At 34.6% G+C, this 15,627-nt stretch overlaps 1 protein-coding gene across 4 annotated transcripts in view; it reads left to right on the top strand.

Annotated features, from left to right (window-relative positions):
* The window catches only part of MBD5 (methyl-CpG binding domain protein 5), a 186,866-nt gene that overhangs the window by 36,328 nt on the left and 134,911 nt on the right, over positions 1-15,627 (top strand). The window lies entirely within an intron of this gene.

Consider the following 15,627-nt stretch of genomic DNA (forward strand, 5'->3'; position numbering starts at 1 on the left):
TGCCAGATTTCCCAGTTTAGACATATAAACACATAGCCTTTAAAAAATATTTGTTATAAAATTAATAGATGTTCATTAGGAAAAAAAAGACAATACTGAAAATATAGTGATCCTACCAGCCTGTGATAATTACTCTTTATATTTTGTTATTTGTCTTTCTGTATTTATTGATATGTTTGTATAAAATGCATAATACATAATCATAATAGATGTAATTATTAGAATTAGGAACAATAGATTATAAATGGTCTTTGTCTAGATTGCTTCTTTTACTTAGCAGTTTATTGCTGTTTTTCATGTCTGGAAATATCTGCATTTCCCTTATTAGTGGTTATATAATATTCCAGTTTAAGGATATGACATAAATTATGTAACCATTTTCCCATTATTTAGTATATGGGATTTTTCCAGGGGTTTTTGTGTGTGTTAAGCACGATTTCAGTGAACATTCTCTTACATACATCTTTGTACTTGTGTCTAATGATATTTTTAGGACAGTTTACAAAAGTGTTGCACAGCCTTAGTTCCTAAGCATCCTCTCTGATAGAAGGGGTCCATGGCCTATAACATAAAGAACCACATCTATTAATCTCCATCTTGGAGAATACCAATGTATAGTCATATACAGTGGTCTTAGTAATCAAACATATTTGACCATAGAATCCTTTCTTAAAATAGCATCTGTCTGCAGGATGTTGCTAGTTGGAGAAGTCATACTTGTATGGGGCAGGGAGCAATATGGGAAATTGCTGTACTTTCCACTCCATTTTGCTGGGAGGCTAAAACTTTCTGAAAAATAAAGTTTACTTAAAAAAGGAAAAGTTTTCAAGTGCCATTATATACATTTACATTTAAAATTAAATTTAGACTTTTACACACACACACACACACAAAGTAACATCAGAACATGTCAACATCCCACTGAACACTTTGGAAAGTGCTAGCTTATGGTATATTCTTAAAAATGGAATTGGTAAATCAAAGGGGAAATATATGGAAAAGCTCTCCCAATTTGCATTTCCACCTATAGTGTATCAGAGTGACACTTTCTCTTTCATTTTTTCATTGGTATTGACTATCTTTGTTTTTAAATATATCTGAAATAAGAAGTGAGAAAAGTGGATGGCATTCTAATTTTCATTTATTTGATTGTTAGTAAAATGTATATGTTTGTATTTTTTATTTGTCTTTTATATTTCTTTTATGCCTATCTCCCTTATGCCCCATTCCAAATTTTTCTTAGGGGTCTTTGATGTTATTTTCTTTATTAATAAAAATCAAGAATCATATTAAGAGTATTAACACGAAAAATCACATGTGATACAATTATTTTTTCATATTTTTCATTTTTTAATGTTTTGATATGATGTTTTACTTTTATTTTATGTGCTTCATTTTTGCCGTACAAGATTAGCAGTTTTGAGTAAAACTTTACCTATTGCCACTTCAGAAACATAACAAGTTTGTTTTTTTAATTCTTGGATTAGATAGAACAAAAATTTTTACATATTATGTATAATTAATGTCTGATTCACTTTTAAGATATCAACTCAAAAGGAACCTATACCTTCTTAGGGTCTTCTATGGGGGTTGATAATGAGTGTAGTACTTCATCATAAGCAATTGGGAAAATACCCCATGAATACTAAGACCAGTAGGAGTGCAAAACATCATCCCATGTGGTTCTTACTGAAGAAAAAGGATACAAAAAAACAAGTTAGTCTCAACTAGAAACAAAACTGTCAATTCACATTAAAAATAGAGAAGAAAAATAAGTCTGAACCTTAACTATAGCTAAATAAAATTATATGTTTTTACAGTCAAGAAAGACCTTTAGATTAATATTGTCAGATTATTTCATTTTATGAGTGAGAAAACAACAGAATTTAACTCAGTTTGTCCAAAGTCACACAAATGTGGGGGTTTTTTGTTTGTTTGTTTTCTCAGAAAACCTTTATAAAGTAAAGATTCTAAAAAGTTTCATTATTAACAATAACATTTTTTGAATACTTACTATGTACCAGACAATCTACTAAATACTTTAAGTCATTTGTCTCACCTATCCCTACAATATACTTTGGGGTAACAATTATAATTGTCCCCCTTTTCCAAGCAGTCTGAGACATAAGGCCCTCACTCTTAATGAGAGTGAGACTCTTTTGTGTTATAATCAGTAAGAAATATATTCTTTAGAGAGGAGACTCTTTTGTGTTATAATCAGTAAGAAATTATATGTTGCTATCAACTAAAGCAGACAGAATTACTGGAAGAACAGAGAGGGTTGCAATGGTGGATCTTAGAAATAAAGCAAGAGCAGAACATTTTGGCAGGATAGATAGCAAGAAATATTCTTTACAACCTAAGTTAAAAAAAAAAAAAAGTGAAAGATCTAGCTAAAGAAATTTGTGGTATGATTTGACTCTAGCTTATTCTCTGATTTTCAGAGACTGTTGCATCCCTCAATTCATTTTTGCATTTATAAAAATTGTTTTGGTTTTAGAAGTTAAAAAATGGCTTATAAGAACTGTATTACAAAATTCTCAATTTGTAGAACTCTTCTCCATTATCACTGCTTTTCATACCCCCTTTAAGTAAGAATTTTGCATTTTTAGGTGCATGTATTATGCAGTGTAGTCCTTAGGCATTTTTGCTATTAAAATATCTTTTTTTATAAATTGGTAGAGAAAGCAACATTCAAAACAGATGGACTATTGCTCTAGGTTTTAATGCTTGCTGTAGTTGATATCTAAAGGTACACATGAATTAAACAAAAAAATGAAATCATGAAAGAAGAAAGGATTTTCAAAATTGAATTTGCAAGTTTAGTCCTAAATAACAATCACAGTTGTAGCTGGAGGCTTTTCTGGGGGATTCTGAATAATGATTAGGTGAGATTATAGGCCCCAGGCAAAGCCTGGGGACTGTCCTGCTCCTAGCCAGTTGTTTATCCTCAAAAAATGGTCCTCAGGTTGTGCAGTATTGTTTGAAATACCAGTGGGAATCAAACCTGAGTCTGTCATTTTATCCCAAGGGCCATCTCAAGAGTCTGAAGCTTAGATGGTAAGATAAATGTTTGCCAAAATGAAAACCCTTGGTAGGCTTTTCAGTTACTATTGCTTTATTTTATTTTTACTGCTTTGGGGCATGTATTTTTATTTACCTGCAGAAGGAATTATGTATAAAACATTAAAAACCCAAGAAAGTAATATCACTGTCGAAAATTGTGTTCAACTCTGTAGAGCATCTATTTAAGGGAAATAGTTAAGTTTCTTTAAGATAATAAATTCTACCTCTCATTTTTGTGAGATTTTCTTGGAAATTTGTGTTCGAGAGAATTCTGATTTACTATTCTTTGCTAAAAATGTTCTTCCAGCCGGGACGCCTGGGTGGCTCAGTTGGTTAAGCAGCTGCCTTTGGCTCAGGTCATGATCCCAGCGTCCTGGGATCGAGTCCCGCATCGGGCTCCTTGCTCCGCAGGGAGCCTGCTTCTCCCTCTGCCTCTGCCTTCCACTCTGTCTGCCTGTGCTCGCTCTCACTCTCTCTCTCTCTGACAAATAAATAAATAAAATATTAAAAAAAAAATGTTCTTCCAGCCTGATCTTATCATGTAAAATTATGAATTGGTGGGTATGGGTATTTTGAAAGCCCTGACATCTTGAATTCATGGATAATTATGTATTTTCAGTAGCCAAAACTTCAGTTCTCTTCTGTCTTTATAGCTACTTGCTCTAAGATTTTCCTAAAAACTTGGGACTTAAGTTATTAAGATGGCATCCACAACTCTTTTAAACGTATTTACCTAATAGATATAAAAGGGAGGAAAACTAACAAAGAATCTTTACCTAATTCACCCAGTATATGGAATAATAATGATGATGGTAATAGTATAAAAAATAGTAGTAGTAATAATAATCTAATAAAATGAAGAATAGCTAGTTTGTTTTTTTTTTGGTTTTTTTTTTTAAGCTGGGCTTTACTATGTGTCAGGTACTGTTCTGGCTTATTCTAGCTCATAACTCCCCTTATTATTGCCATTTTTTAAATGAAGAAACAGTGAATAAGAGATTAAATAATAGTAAATCAAGGATCAGAAAACAGAAGAAGGACTTGAGAGGAGCCACAGCAGAAAATTCTGAATCTTTCAGGCTCTCACATCACTGACTACAAGGTTTTATGCTGCAGATTAAATGAGGTAGACACAGTTCCTGATTTCATTAAATACAAATTTACACAATTATTTGTATCATTGCCATATTACAAAGTGATGGGAAAACATATATAGGGACCTTATATTGCCTGAGAGAATCAAGCAGAGTCCCTGTCCCTGTGAAGTGGGACAGTGAGATTCTTGTCTCACAGAGTCGAAATGAATCTCACAGACAAAGGAGGTTGAGTAAAGCGATAGAGTTTTATTTAGCAAGGATACAGAGAAAAAGCTCTCAGGAAAGAGGGGTCCCGATGAGGTTGTCAATGTGGGCTTTCATTGACCGTCTTTTATTTAGAACTGACCAAGGAGCTTGTAGTCTTTTCATTCTTGTGATGTCTTGGTTCGAGTAAGGACTGGTGATTACATCTTTAATGGCTTACTACTTCTTTGGGATCTGGCCGTTCTTTGTGGTCACCGTGTGACTGTCATAGAAAGACCCCATCTCTGATGCAAAGGGCAGTGTGATCTAGTTTGTTCCCTTATCTCTGGCTTCCCTATGCCTCAGCGTTTCTAGGATTTCTGTGAGCCTGATCACATAGCCCCCTTACCATCTCTCACTACCTAGCCCCACCTGTCCCTTACTCACCTGAAGAAGGATCAGTTTAGATCTGAGGGGTGAGTAGAAGTCACACAAGGTCAGTAGAATGGGGGAATGGGACATTCAGGGACCTTGGTATTTATACTATGGTATAATAGTATTTGATATACTGGGTGAATTAGGTAAATATTTTGTTTTGTTGATTCCCTCCCTTTCATTACGTATTATGTAAATATGTTTAAAAGAGTTGTGGATGCCATTTTAACAACTTAAGGAGACACCTTTGCTTTTGCGGGTCCCTACCTCCATAAAAAATATTCAAAATCTCATTTTGTAATTATACTGGTATAGAAATAAGTATGTTAGTATGGTATATTAAAATATTTTCTTTGATCTAAAAGGGTTGTTTTTCTCATTCTAAAAGAAAACATTTTGGTGGGCCGCTAACGGTATTGTGGGCCCAAGGCACTTGCGCCTTCTGACCCTAATGGATAAGTCAGTCCAGAAGTGTGGAATATTGGGCCAGAAACATTTCAGCTGGAAGGAGTAGCACAGACAGAAGCTTAGAGGTCCTTGCTTGCTCAGGAAACTGAATGGAGATGTGACTAGAGCAGAGAGTGCAGGAGAGGGAACATGAGGTGAGGCTGCTGAGACAGAAAGGGCCCTGTAGGCCTTGTTTAGGTTTTGGTATTTATCCTAAGAGTAAGAGAAGACTTCCAAAAGGGGTGTGTATGTGTTTGTAAATCAAACTGAGCACATGGTTAAAATCAGTTCTGTGATCCAACTTCTCCCACTAAGCTTCACTTTTTCTACTTCTCCTTCTGATGTCTTCATTATTCAGGTAAAAGTAATTTATCACTTCTAGGCATCATATATTAAGATACACATAAATAAAAGAGACATTATACTCTACCTCTGCCTTTTTTCTTTATTGTTTTTCAGTTAGTTTCATTTTTATGTTTGGTTTCTCTGTTGTAACTGTGGATAATAAACTAAGACCTTTAACTGTGGGTGCTGCTTTGGGATTGTCCCCTCTTGTCAGATGAAGTTATTAGTGCACCCACCTTCTCCAAGGTTCTGTCCACACGTCTTTCATTTTTGTATCTCTGAAATTGATGCCATTTACTTATATTTTATAACCACAATTAAGTACGTTATTATGTGAAAAGGCCCTTTGCATTTGCTGCTTCCTCCACCTGGAACCTCTGTTCACCCAGATGACTACATTGCCTTGTGTCTCCTTTCCATTCTCAACCCAAGTGGCAGCTGCGCAGTAGGGCCATTCCTGGCCATCTTACTGGCAACAACAATGCCTCTAATTGGGGTTCTTAGCGTGCTTCCCTTGTTATGTTTTTCCCCATAGCACTTATTGTTAATACAAATTACATACTTTATTTCACTTAATTTTTTAAACTTATTTATTTAAGTGGTAATAAGATTCCAAAGGCACATATGTAGGATTATATATATTTCACTTAATTTTTGAAATTACTGTCCCTCTCCCCTTTCTTGACTATAGCTTCAAGAAGACAGGGATTATCATCTACTTAAATTTGTTTGATTTTTTTGTTTGTTGTCTCCCCCCGCCCCGCCACTATATTCTCAACAGCTAAAACAGTACCTGATACAGAATCATTTCAGTTAAAGACTGGCTGTAGACCGGGTAGTCTTCTTTGGTTTATGTCCTTACTTATGCAATATTTCAGTGTTCTTAAAACTTCTAATTTCCTTTTTTTTTTCATTATTTTTTTCTTTATTATATTCCCAATTCTTTCCAACTCTCCATTATCTAAAACGCTGTGGTGATCTCTCTCTTTTTTCTGTCCTTTTCCCTGGGAACTGCTCTTCTGGAGCCTTATATCCTTGGGCTGCACAGTTGTCATTCTTGGTGGACTTTCCTGCTCTTTCTACGTTTTTCTCTTTTTCAGTGTACATCCTCTTTTAATAAAGCATGTCCCTCCACAACTTTCTCTGAAAAAATATTTGAATGACAATTTGTTTTTTACTTTCACATGTTTAAAATGTTTTTTAGTTTGTCCTCACTAGAGATATATCCAGGTTTTCACATCACAAGGTGTAGATCTGGAGGGACACCCCCCTACACCCCGGGAGGAAAAGGGAGCAGTGGATGTATATGCATCAGTATTGGAAAGGGAGAAAACACATTAGAAGGTCCCTTCTCCACATGAGGTACTACTGTCTAAAAAGGGACATTTTGTGCCACTTCTACTCACTCCTTTTTATAAGTCTTAACAATCATTGTGTTAAAACTTGTAGGAAGGTACCACCTTAAAGAATATGCCGAAGAGAAGCTCTCGTTGCCTTCTTAACTGCTTCCATCTGAAATCTAGTTTCTCAGGAATTCTAGAACTCAAATAATTTTCTCTCTGAACTTGGAAAATGATAGTCCACACTCCTAAAATTCACTAACACCAGCCTGAGCCTGCCGCTCATTGTTTTTTGCTTGGCAACTTTTGGGCACCTTCTTTGTTTTTCTTGGTGCTTTTCAATTCCTGATGGTGTGTCTTGGGGTAAACTTTATTCTGTTCATATTTTTCTGTTGAATTCAGTGAGCATTTTCATCTGAGCAGTTTCATTCCTTGAAAATTATCTTGTATTATTTCTTTAGTAATTTCCACCCTTTTCTTCTTTATTTTTTCTTCTTTCCTTCTGAAACTTCTATTATCCTGTGAAGGACCATATGGCTAAGCATCTAATGTCTCATCTTTTCTATGATACTTTCTTTTTAAAGCTACCTCCATGCAGTGCTCTCCATTCCTAAAAAGAGATCCGTGAGAGGGCTGAAATATAAAATTTTGTTTTTATTTTCCAAGAGCCTTTAATATTCTCTTGGGTTTTGTTTATTGTAAGTTGCAAAGGGTGGTAATTAAGTACACAGATTCTGAAGCCAGACTGAGTTTGAATCCCAGTCTCCCACACTTATTACCTCTGTGATCTTGAACAATTTTAAGTTTTGTGTATCTGTCCTAACCTAAAATGGAGATAATGATAGTACACCTATCTCAGAGTTCTGAGGATTAAATGAGTTGCTAAACCTAAAACACTGAGAACAAAATCTGGAATAGAGTAAGCATTATATGTATTTGCTATTATCACTACTATTATAATTATTGTTACTATTACTATTTTGAGGATATGATATCTACTCACTGTCCCTGAGGATGCTAGCTAGAAGTTCCCCTTTTGTCATTAAATTACCCATTTCCTCCAGTTAAGCTTCTGTTTTCTGTTTGCTCGTTTTTATTTCTCTTTTACATAGGAAGGTTTTTTTTTTTAAATACCTGGAAATCCTTGGTTAAAGATTCATATTTAACACTCAGAAAATAAAAAGCTGATTAGGTGTTTTACATACAAAGACAACTTTTCCTAATTTCAGGTGTTTAGGGTGATTACAGTGGGGCATACTCTAAATGTCAGACTCCAAAGTATTCTTTGCTCTGGATTGATTCCAAGAATCCTTTGATTGTTGCTTTAGGAATGCCTTCCTTCATGGGTACCCGGGCGGCTCAGTGAGTTAAGGGTCTGCCTTCAGATCAGGTCATGATCCCAGAGTCCTAGTATCGAGCCCCACATCAAGTTCCCTGCTCAGTGGGGAATCTGCTTCTCTCTTTCCCTCTGTCTGCCACTCTCTCTGCTTGCCCCTCACCTCTCTGTCAAATAAATAAATAAATAAAGGAATGCCTTCTTTCGGTGGATATGAATACCAACTCTTCCTTATACTAACATTCCCTTAATCTCTATTTTTAGTCCCACCTCTCCCTCCCGCTCTCATTGTCCCCTTACCAGGCCTCTGTGAGATTCACCCTCTAAATCTCCCTGTGATTCTACAAATCTGTGGATCCTGTCTTAGCTTCTGCCATTCAATATCTATGGGCTGTGGTTTCCTGTGCCGCAAGGCTGCAGTTTTTCTCTGTTTTCTAGCTCACAGTAATTTTTTTGAAATTTCTTATTTGTTGATGACCCTTCCATTGTGGTCTTATTTATTTTTTTATGCTTGTATTATCATTTTCATAGGTCTTAAAAGAAGTGAAAACACATATAGTCTACTTATATCTTTAGAAGTCCTTGCAAATTTCTAATCAGAAAAATGACCAGATCAAATGTCATTTTTAAAAGATCCACTCTAGCTGAAGTTTAAATTATAGCAGTATCAGCTAACTAACAGGCTAATTTTTCCTGATTTAATTATATGTGATTCTTATTACGCTTCACAAAAGATATAATAAAACTGTTTATTAAAATACTGATATAAATAGTACATTCTTAGCTATAAATAGATGGGTTAATATTTAATAAAATATAATCTAGAAACAAGTTAAAAACTTTCTCCGATAAAAGCTAAAAATATATGTATTAATTGGATTATAAAATATATTAACAAAATATATATATCTATATAATATACTATTCCCCAGGCCAAAACAGAGGTGACTTTCTTCAGAAATAATCGAATCTCTACTCTAGCAGTGCTTTACATCTATCACTTCAGACCATCCCATCTCTTATCATTGAATGTAAATGTGATTTTGCATAGAAGAGCACTGAATTAGTTTTAGACCAACCTTTAACTTCTAGAAACTTACAATCTTTTATTTGTAGTAAATTGATAGCTATGAGGATGAAAATATACTTTAATTCCACTTTAGTGAACATAGAATGCTGTATTAGTTTCAGGTATACAACAATTCCATATATCACCCGGTGCTCATCGCAATGTACTCATTAATCCCTATCACCTCTGAAAAACAATCTGAGGGATTTGAAGTGGCAGGGGGGGTGGGAGGTTGGGGTACCAGGTGGTGGGTATTATAGAGGGCACGGATTGCATGGAGCACTGGGTGTGGTGAAAAAATAATGAATACTGTTATGCTGAAAATAAATAAATAAATAATAAAGATACGGGGAATGCATACTCCCAAAAACTTAACAAAGGAAAACTGTTGTTAGCAGTATTGACATTCAATAAAATAAAATGTATGTAGAAGGCATTAATAGAAAGGAATATCAGCATTATATAATAAAAGAAACAACTGGATAAAAAAAAATCCCTATCACCTATTTCACCTACCCCCCCCCCACCTCTCCTCTGGTAACCATCAGTTCTTCTTGGTTTGTCTCTCTATCTCTTCTTTTTTTCCTTTTGCTTGTTTTATTACTTAAATTCCACATGAGAGAAATTGAATGGTATTTGTCTTTCTCTGACTCATTGCACTTAGCATTATGCTCTCTAGCTCCATCCATGTTGCAATTGGCAAGAATTCATTATATATATATATATATATATATATATATATATAAAATCAGATGTGATATATATATCACCTCTCCTTTATGTGTTCATTTATTGTGGAAACTTGGGCTGCTTCCATAATTTGCCTATTGTAAATAATGCTGCTATAAACACAGAGGTACATGTATCCCTCTGAATTAGTGCTTTTATATTTTGTGAGTAGATCCCTAGTAGTGCAATTACTGGATCATAGGGTTGTTCTATTTTTAACTTATTAAGGAACCTCCATACTGTCTTCCAGAGTGGCTACACCAATTGCATTCTCACTCTTGCAAGAGGGTTCCTTCTTCTCCACATCCTAGCCAACACTTGTTGTTCGTCTTTTTTATTTTAGCCCTTTAACAGGTGTGAAATGATATCTCCTTTTGGTTTTGATTTGCATTTCTCTGATGATGAGTGATGTTGAGCATCTTTTCATGTGTCTGTTGTACATCTGTTTGTCTTCCTTAGAGAAATGTTGTTCATGTCTTCAACCCATTTTTCAATTGGATTATTTGGTTTTTGGTGTTGAGTTGTATAAGTTCTTTATATATTTTGATTACTAACACTTTTGGATATGTCATTTGCAAATATTTTCTCCAATTCAGTAGGATACCTTTTGGTTTTGTTGATTGTTTCCTTCACTGTGCAGAAACCTGTTATTTTGATGTAGTCCCAATAATTTGTTTTTGCTTACATTTCCCTTGCCTCAGGAGATATATATAGAAAAATGTTGCGGCTGAAGTCAGAGATATTATTGCCCATACTGTCTTCTAGGATTTTTATGGTTTCAGGTCTCACAGTTGAGTCTTTAATCCATTTTGAGTTCATTTCTGGGTGTGGTGTAAGAAAGGTGGTTCAGTTTCATTCTTTTGCATGTAGCTGCCCAGTTTCCCAACATTTATTGAAGAAATCATCTTTTTCCCATTGGATATTCTTTCCTGCTTTGTTGAAGATTAACAGGCCATATAATTTGGGTTTATTTCTGGATTTCCTATTCTGTTCTATCTATATATGGTATATTATGTGCACCATAATGTTTTAATTACTAGAGCTTTGTAATATAACATGAAATCTGGGATTGTGATACCTCCAGCTTTGGTTTTCTTCTTCACGAATGCTTTGGCTATTCAGGTTTTTTTGTGGTTTCATATAAATTTCACTATTGTTTGTTCTAGGTGTATGAAAGATGCTATTGGTATTCTGATAGGAATGGCACTAAATCTGTAGATTGCTTTGGTCGTTGTACAATTTTAACAATATTGGTTCTTTCAATCAGTGAGCATGGAAGGTCTTTCCATTTCTTTGTATCTTCTTCACTTTCATCAATATTTTACAGTTTTCAGAATACAGGTCTATCACCCCCTTTGTTAAATTTATTCCTAGATACTTTATTATTTTTAGTGTAACTGTAAAAGGGATTATTCTCTTAATTTCTCACTCTGCAGTTTCCTTATTAGTATATAGAAATCCAGTAGATTTGTGTACGTTGATTTTATATCCTGAGACTTTACTGCATTCATTTATCAGTTCTGGTAGTTTTTTGGTATAGTCTTTAGCGTTTTTTCTAAATAGTATCATGTCATTTGCAAATAGTGTAAGTTTACTTCTTCCTTACTAATTTGGATACCTTTGGTTTCTTCTTGATGTCTGATTGCTGAGACTAGGACTTCAAGTATGGTGCTGAATGTCTTTTTCTTGACTTTAGGGGGAAAGCTTTCAGTTTTTCCCCGTTGAGTGTGATGTTCACTGTGGGTTTCTCATGTATGGACTATGGACCCATTTTTAAACCACCTCTAAAATATCTCCATAACTAGAGTAAATTTTCTGATCAAAATCCCCTAACCTGTATCTGTATGAAAATTTTGGTGCCTTAAAGAGAACTGCTGCCAACAAATGGTATGCTGTATGTGAAAGTGTTTTTCCTGCTTTCTTCCATGCAGTCTTTTTTTTTTTTTTCAGTGTTCCAAGATTCATTGCTTATGTACCACACCCAGTGCTCCATGCAATACCTGCCCTCCTTAATACCCACCACCAGTCTCACCCGTACCCTGCTATGCCTCCAAAACCCTCAGTTTGTTTCTCAGAGTCCCCAGTCTCTCATGATTCGTCTCCCCCTCCATGCAGTCTTCAGCAGCTCCTCTGTGTGTTTGATTAAAACATACTTGCAAGCTTGAGTGTTTGTTAAATAATATACATCAATTATAGCTGTCTTTATAATATGAATAATCCCTTTATCAAAGTTCTATCTCTAGATATCCTAGTCACTTAAAGGTAGTTTTTCAGTGTTTCCCATCTTAATTGTGCTGACGCATGTGTGATTTCCCTCTGGTGTTATCGAATAGATTAAGAAAAATGCAGTCAGTCAAGTTGTTTCATTTCTCTCTCTTGAAAAAACTATACATGTATAAATATTATAAATGTAACAGGGCTTTATTATAGATTATTACAGTCATTTTACTGAGAAACATTTATTTTCTGTTTTTCACATAATAATGTAGGGAAGGGGGGCACCTGGGTGGCTCAGTGGGTTAAGCCTTGCCTTCAGCTCAGTTCATGATCTCAGGGTCCTGGGATTGAGCCCCACATTGGGCACTCTGCTCAGCAGGGAGCCTGCTTCCCCCCACCCCCGCCTATCTTCTGCCTACTTGTGATCTCTCTGTCAAATAAATAAAATCTTTAAAAAAAAAATAATGTTGGGAAGGGACAAGGGGAAATTTTATATTCATAACCTAATAAATGCAATAGATTTCAAGGAAAATAATAAAAACTAAGGTAAAGACAATTCTAGGCTCTAAATATATGCAACTATATGTTTATGGGTAAAAAAAGGTATAAAGCCATGGTGCATTTTTCATAATTGAAATATATTGTCAACCTTCTGTGTCTCTTTCATATAAATAAAGATTGTAATTTCAGATATCATTATCATACTTGCCTTTATTGTAAATGGAAGCTATAGTTTCTGATTACTGCTAACTACTGCAGGATTTTTTCCTAGATTGTGTATGCTCTTTGATTAAGAATAAATTTACTTTCAGTATTTTCTTCTTCTCCGTTCCTGACTGTTCATTGTGGAGACACACACACACACACACACACACACCTGAGAGGGCAGTAAAAACAAAAGATATTTTATTGAGTAAACAACACTCCTCAAAGGTTTTATTCAGTTTACATAATGGATCAGAAATTCATTTTAAGGTACTATTTTCTATTTTATATGGGAATTAATATTTTAAAATCCATTTTATGCTTTTTTTCATAATTTGAATGTTGTTATGATTTCTTAGTAGCTCTACAGAAATCTTCCTGCTTATACTTTTCCTATTCAAAGTGGTCCATGTGACCTAGATATTGAAAATCAAGGTAGAGTATGCTGCATTGCTGATATTTACTGTGAAACATCAGAAACATTCTGTTCCCACATCCTAGAATTATAGGATGCACACTCCTTAATATTGCTGGTATTTTAAAAGGTATCTGAAAGTCTGCACAATCATTTTTAAGCTGGCATTAAAATATTGTTTAAAGAGATTCATGTAATAAAACATAATGCTTTATATTCCAGTTAAAATGCACAAATAACCATTATTCATTTTGAAATGTTAGATCATGTTAGATATGACTCACTACAGATATTCCCCCAATTATTTACCTAGTATAGTAATCTGCTGATTTTGAAATCTAACCCCAATATGGTGCAATTAGTTTTCATTTCCTAATTTTGGGTGAGCTCTGTTAAATTATTTTAAAAATAAAATAGTATCTAGAGTCTGCCTTATGAAATTATAGTCATCAGGAGAAGTTGATTTTATCATCTGTCAATTTGGTGTAGAATAGCCCTTCCAAAAGTCAGCTTTTACACTCAGGAAGCCATATTCTCCTAATTTAGAAAGCTAGTTCAACCTTTAGTACTTCTGTGTAAAAAATAAAACCTTAACGGAAAAGCACTGAATGGGTTAAAAAAATGTGTGCAGTTGACTGACTTTCAAGAAGAGTCCTATATATACTGTAAGAATCTCATTTGTTTTCTCTTTCCTCACTGCAAAAATATAATAAAGTAGAAGAAATAACAGATTGTGTCACAGTTCTTAGCTAATAAAATTAAAGCAAAGATACACTAAGGATCAACCATGTAGTTTTGTTTGTCATCTTGATTTTAAAAAGATTTGCTTGCCAAAATACTTCTTAGGTTGTGTTTTTTTGTTTTTTGTTTTTTGTTTTTTTAATATAGCCAGGGAGAACTACAAAGTACCAGGGCAGATGGCCAGATTCCATATTAAGGAGTCTAAGGCCATAATCTGGAAACCCAGTGTGAAAATCAAATCTAAAGTACAGGGAGAGACAAGAATAAGTAAGGGCTGCCACGAAGTGAGGCAGAAACTGAGCAGAATGAGATGCAGTAAACACACAATAAGCAGATGTAAGAGAGTGGCCCAGAAACAGGACTCTGAACAGAAAGTGTGGGCAGAGCATATTAATACCTTTTTGGGGGGTTCACATGAGAGACTTATCAAAATTAGAAACTTACTATAACTGAACAGTAAACCTAGCTCTGATTTGTCTCCAGTTCCTGGATGAATTTTTTTTTTCCTTTTTAATCAAATCAGTGTTTCCCAAGCTGGTATTTCATACAACAATCTTCTAAAAGCTTTATCATGAAGGTAGGGAGAAAATACCAGTTATCAAGTAAATGGGGGGAATTAAAATCATACACACACACATTTTTCAGATTTTTCTCTCTTGAAAATTCACAATGCCCTTTATCATAAAAAACCTTCTGAGTAGTCCTGGAGGGAAAAAGTTCTTTAAATCCAACATTTCCCAAACTTCTGTGACTTTGGCACTGTTTTGCATCATATCAAATCCTATCATTTGGAGCTGTTCTCTTCAGGACGTCAGTTTGGGGAACTAACTGTCCTGTTTAGTTAATGTTTCAATAAGCCAAATGGTTGCAAAACCATTTTTGAAAGATAGAATGTATGCTTGAGTGAATGAATGAATTTCTATAGTATTTACTAATACAGCTATTGCACCCTTGCATGAGATCCAGTCTTTGATACAAGAGGGCTCATATTATTTACGTAGTCAGGCAAATAGGAAATTACCATAGCTACTTATTTTTAAAGATTACCATATGTTAAGTCATAGAAGCTAGACTCCATGACACAGAACCACTGATCCTGTATTTTGAACAGCAGGGACTAGATACTAATAAGAGCTTCAAAGCATGTTTTATAATTATAATAAGTATATTCTGCTCTTACTAATTCTTGGTAAAGGATTCCAACTAAAAAGATCTAGAAGCAGGCTTATGTTAATACCGGAAGCAGTATGTTTCAACAACAAAACTGCTATTGGCTAGGAGATTTGCATTTTCTGTCCTACATCTCTATATAGGAGACATTATAAAAGATCATTCTTTTCTGAAAAAGGAGATTACTATTTCCCAGCTAGATATTAACGGTGAACTTCTAAAATGAAGTTCCATGTCAAAATTTGGGAAATTCTGGATTAAACAACGTTAAGCAAGTTTTCATACTCAGTATTAATGGGTATTGTGAATTTCAAAAAAAATGGATATAGTGT

The sequence above is a fragment of the Mustela lutreola genome, chromosome 3, assembly GCF_030435805.1.
Source record: "Mustela lutreola isolate mMusLut2 chromosome 3, mMusLut2.pri, whole genome shotgun sequence".
NCBI lineage: Eukaryota > Metazoa > Chordata > Mammalia > Carnivora > Mustelidae > Mustela > Mustela lutreola.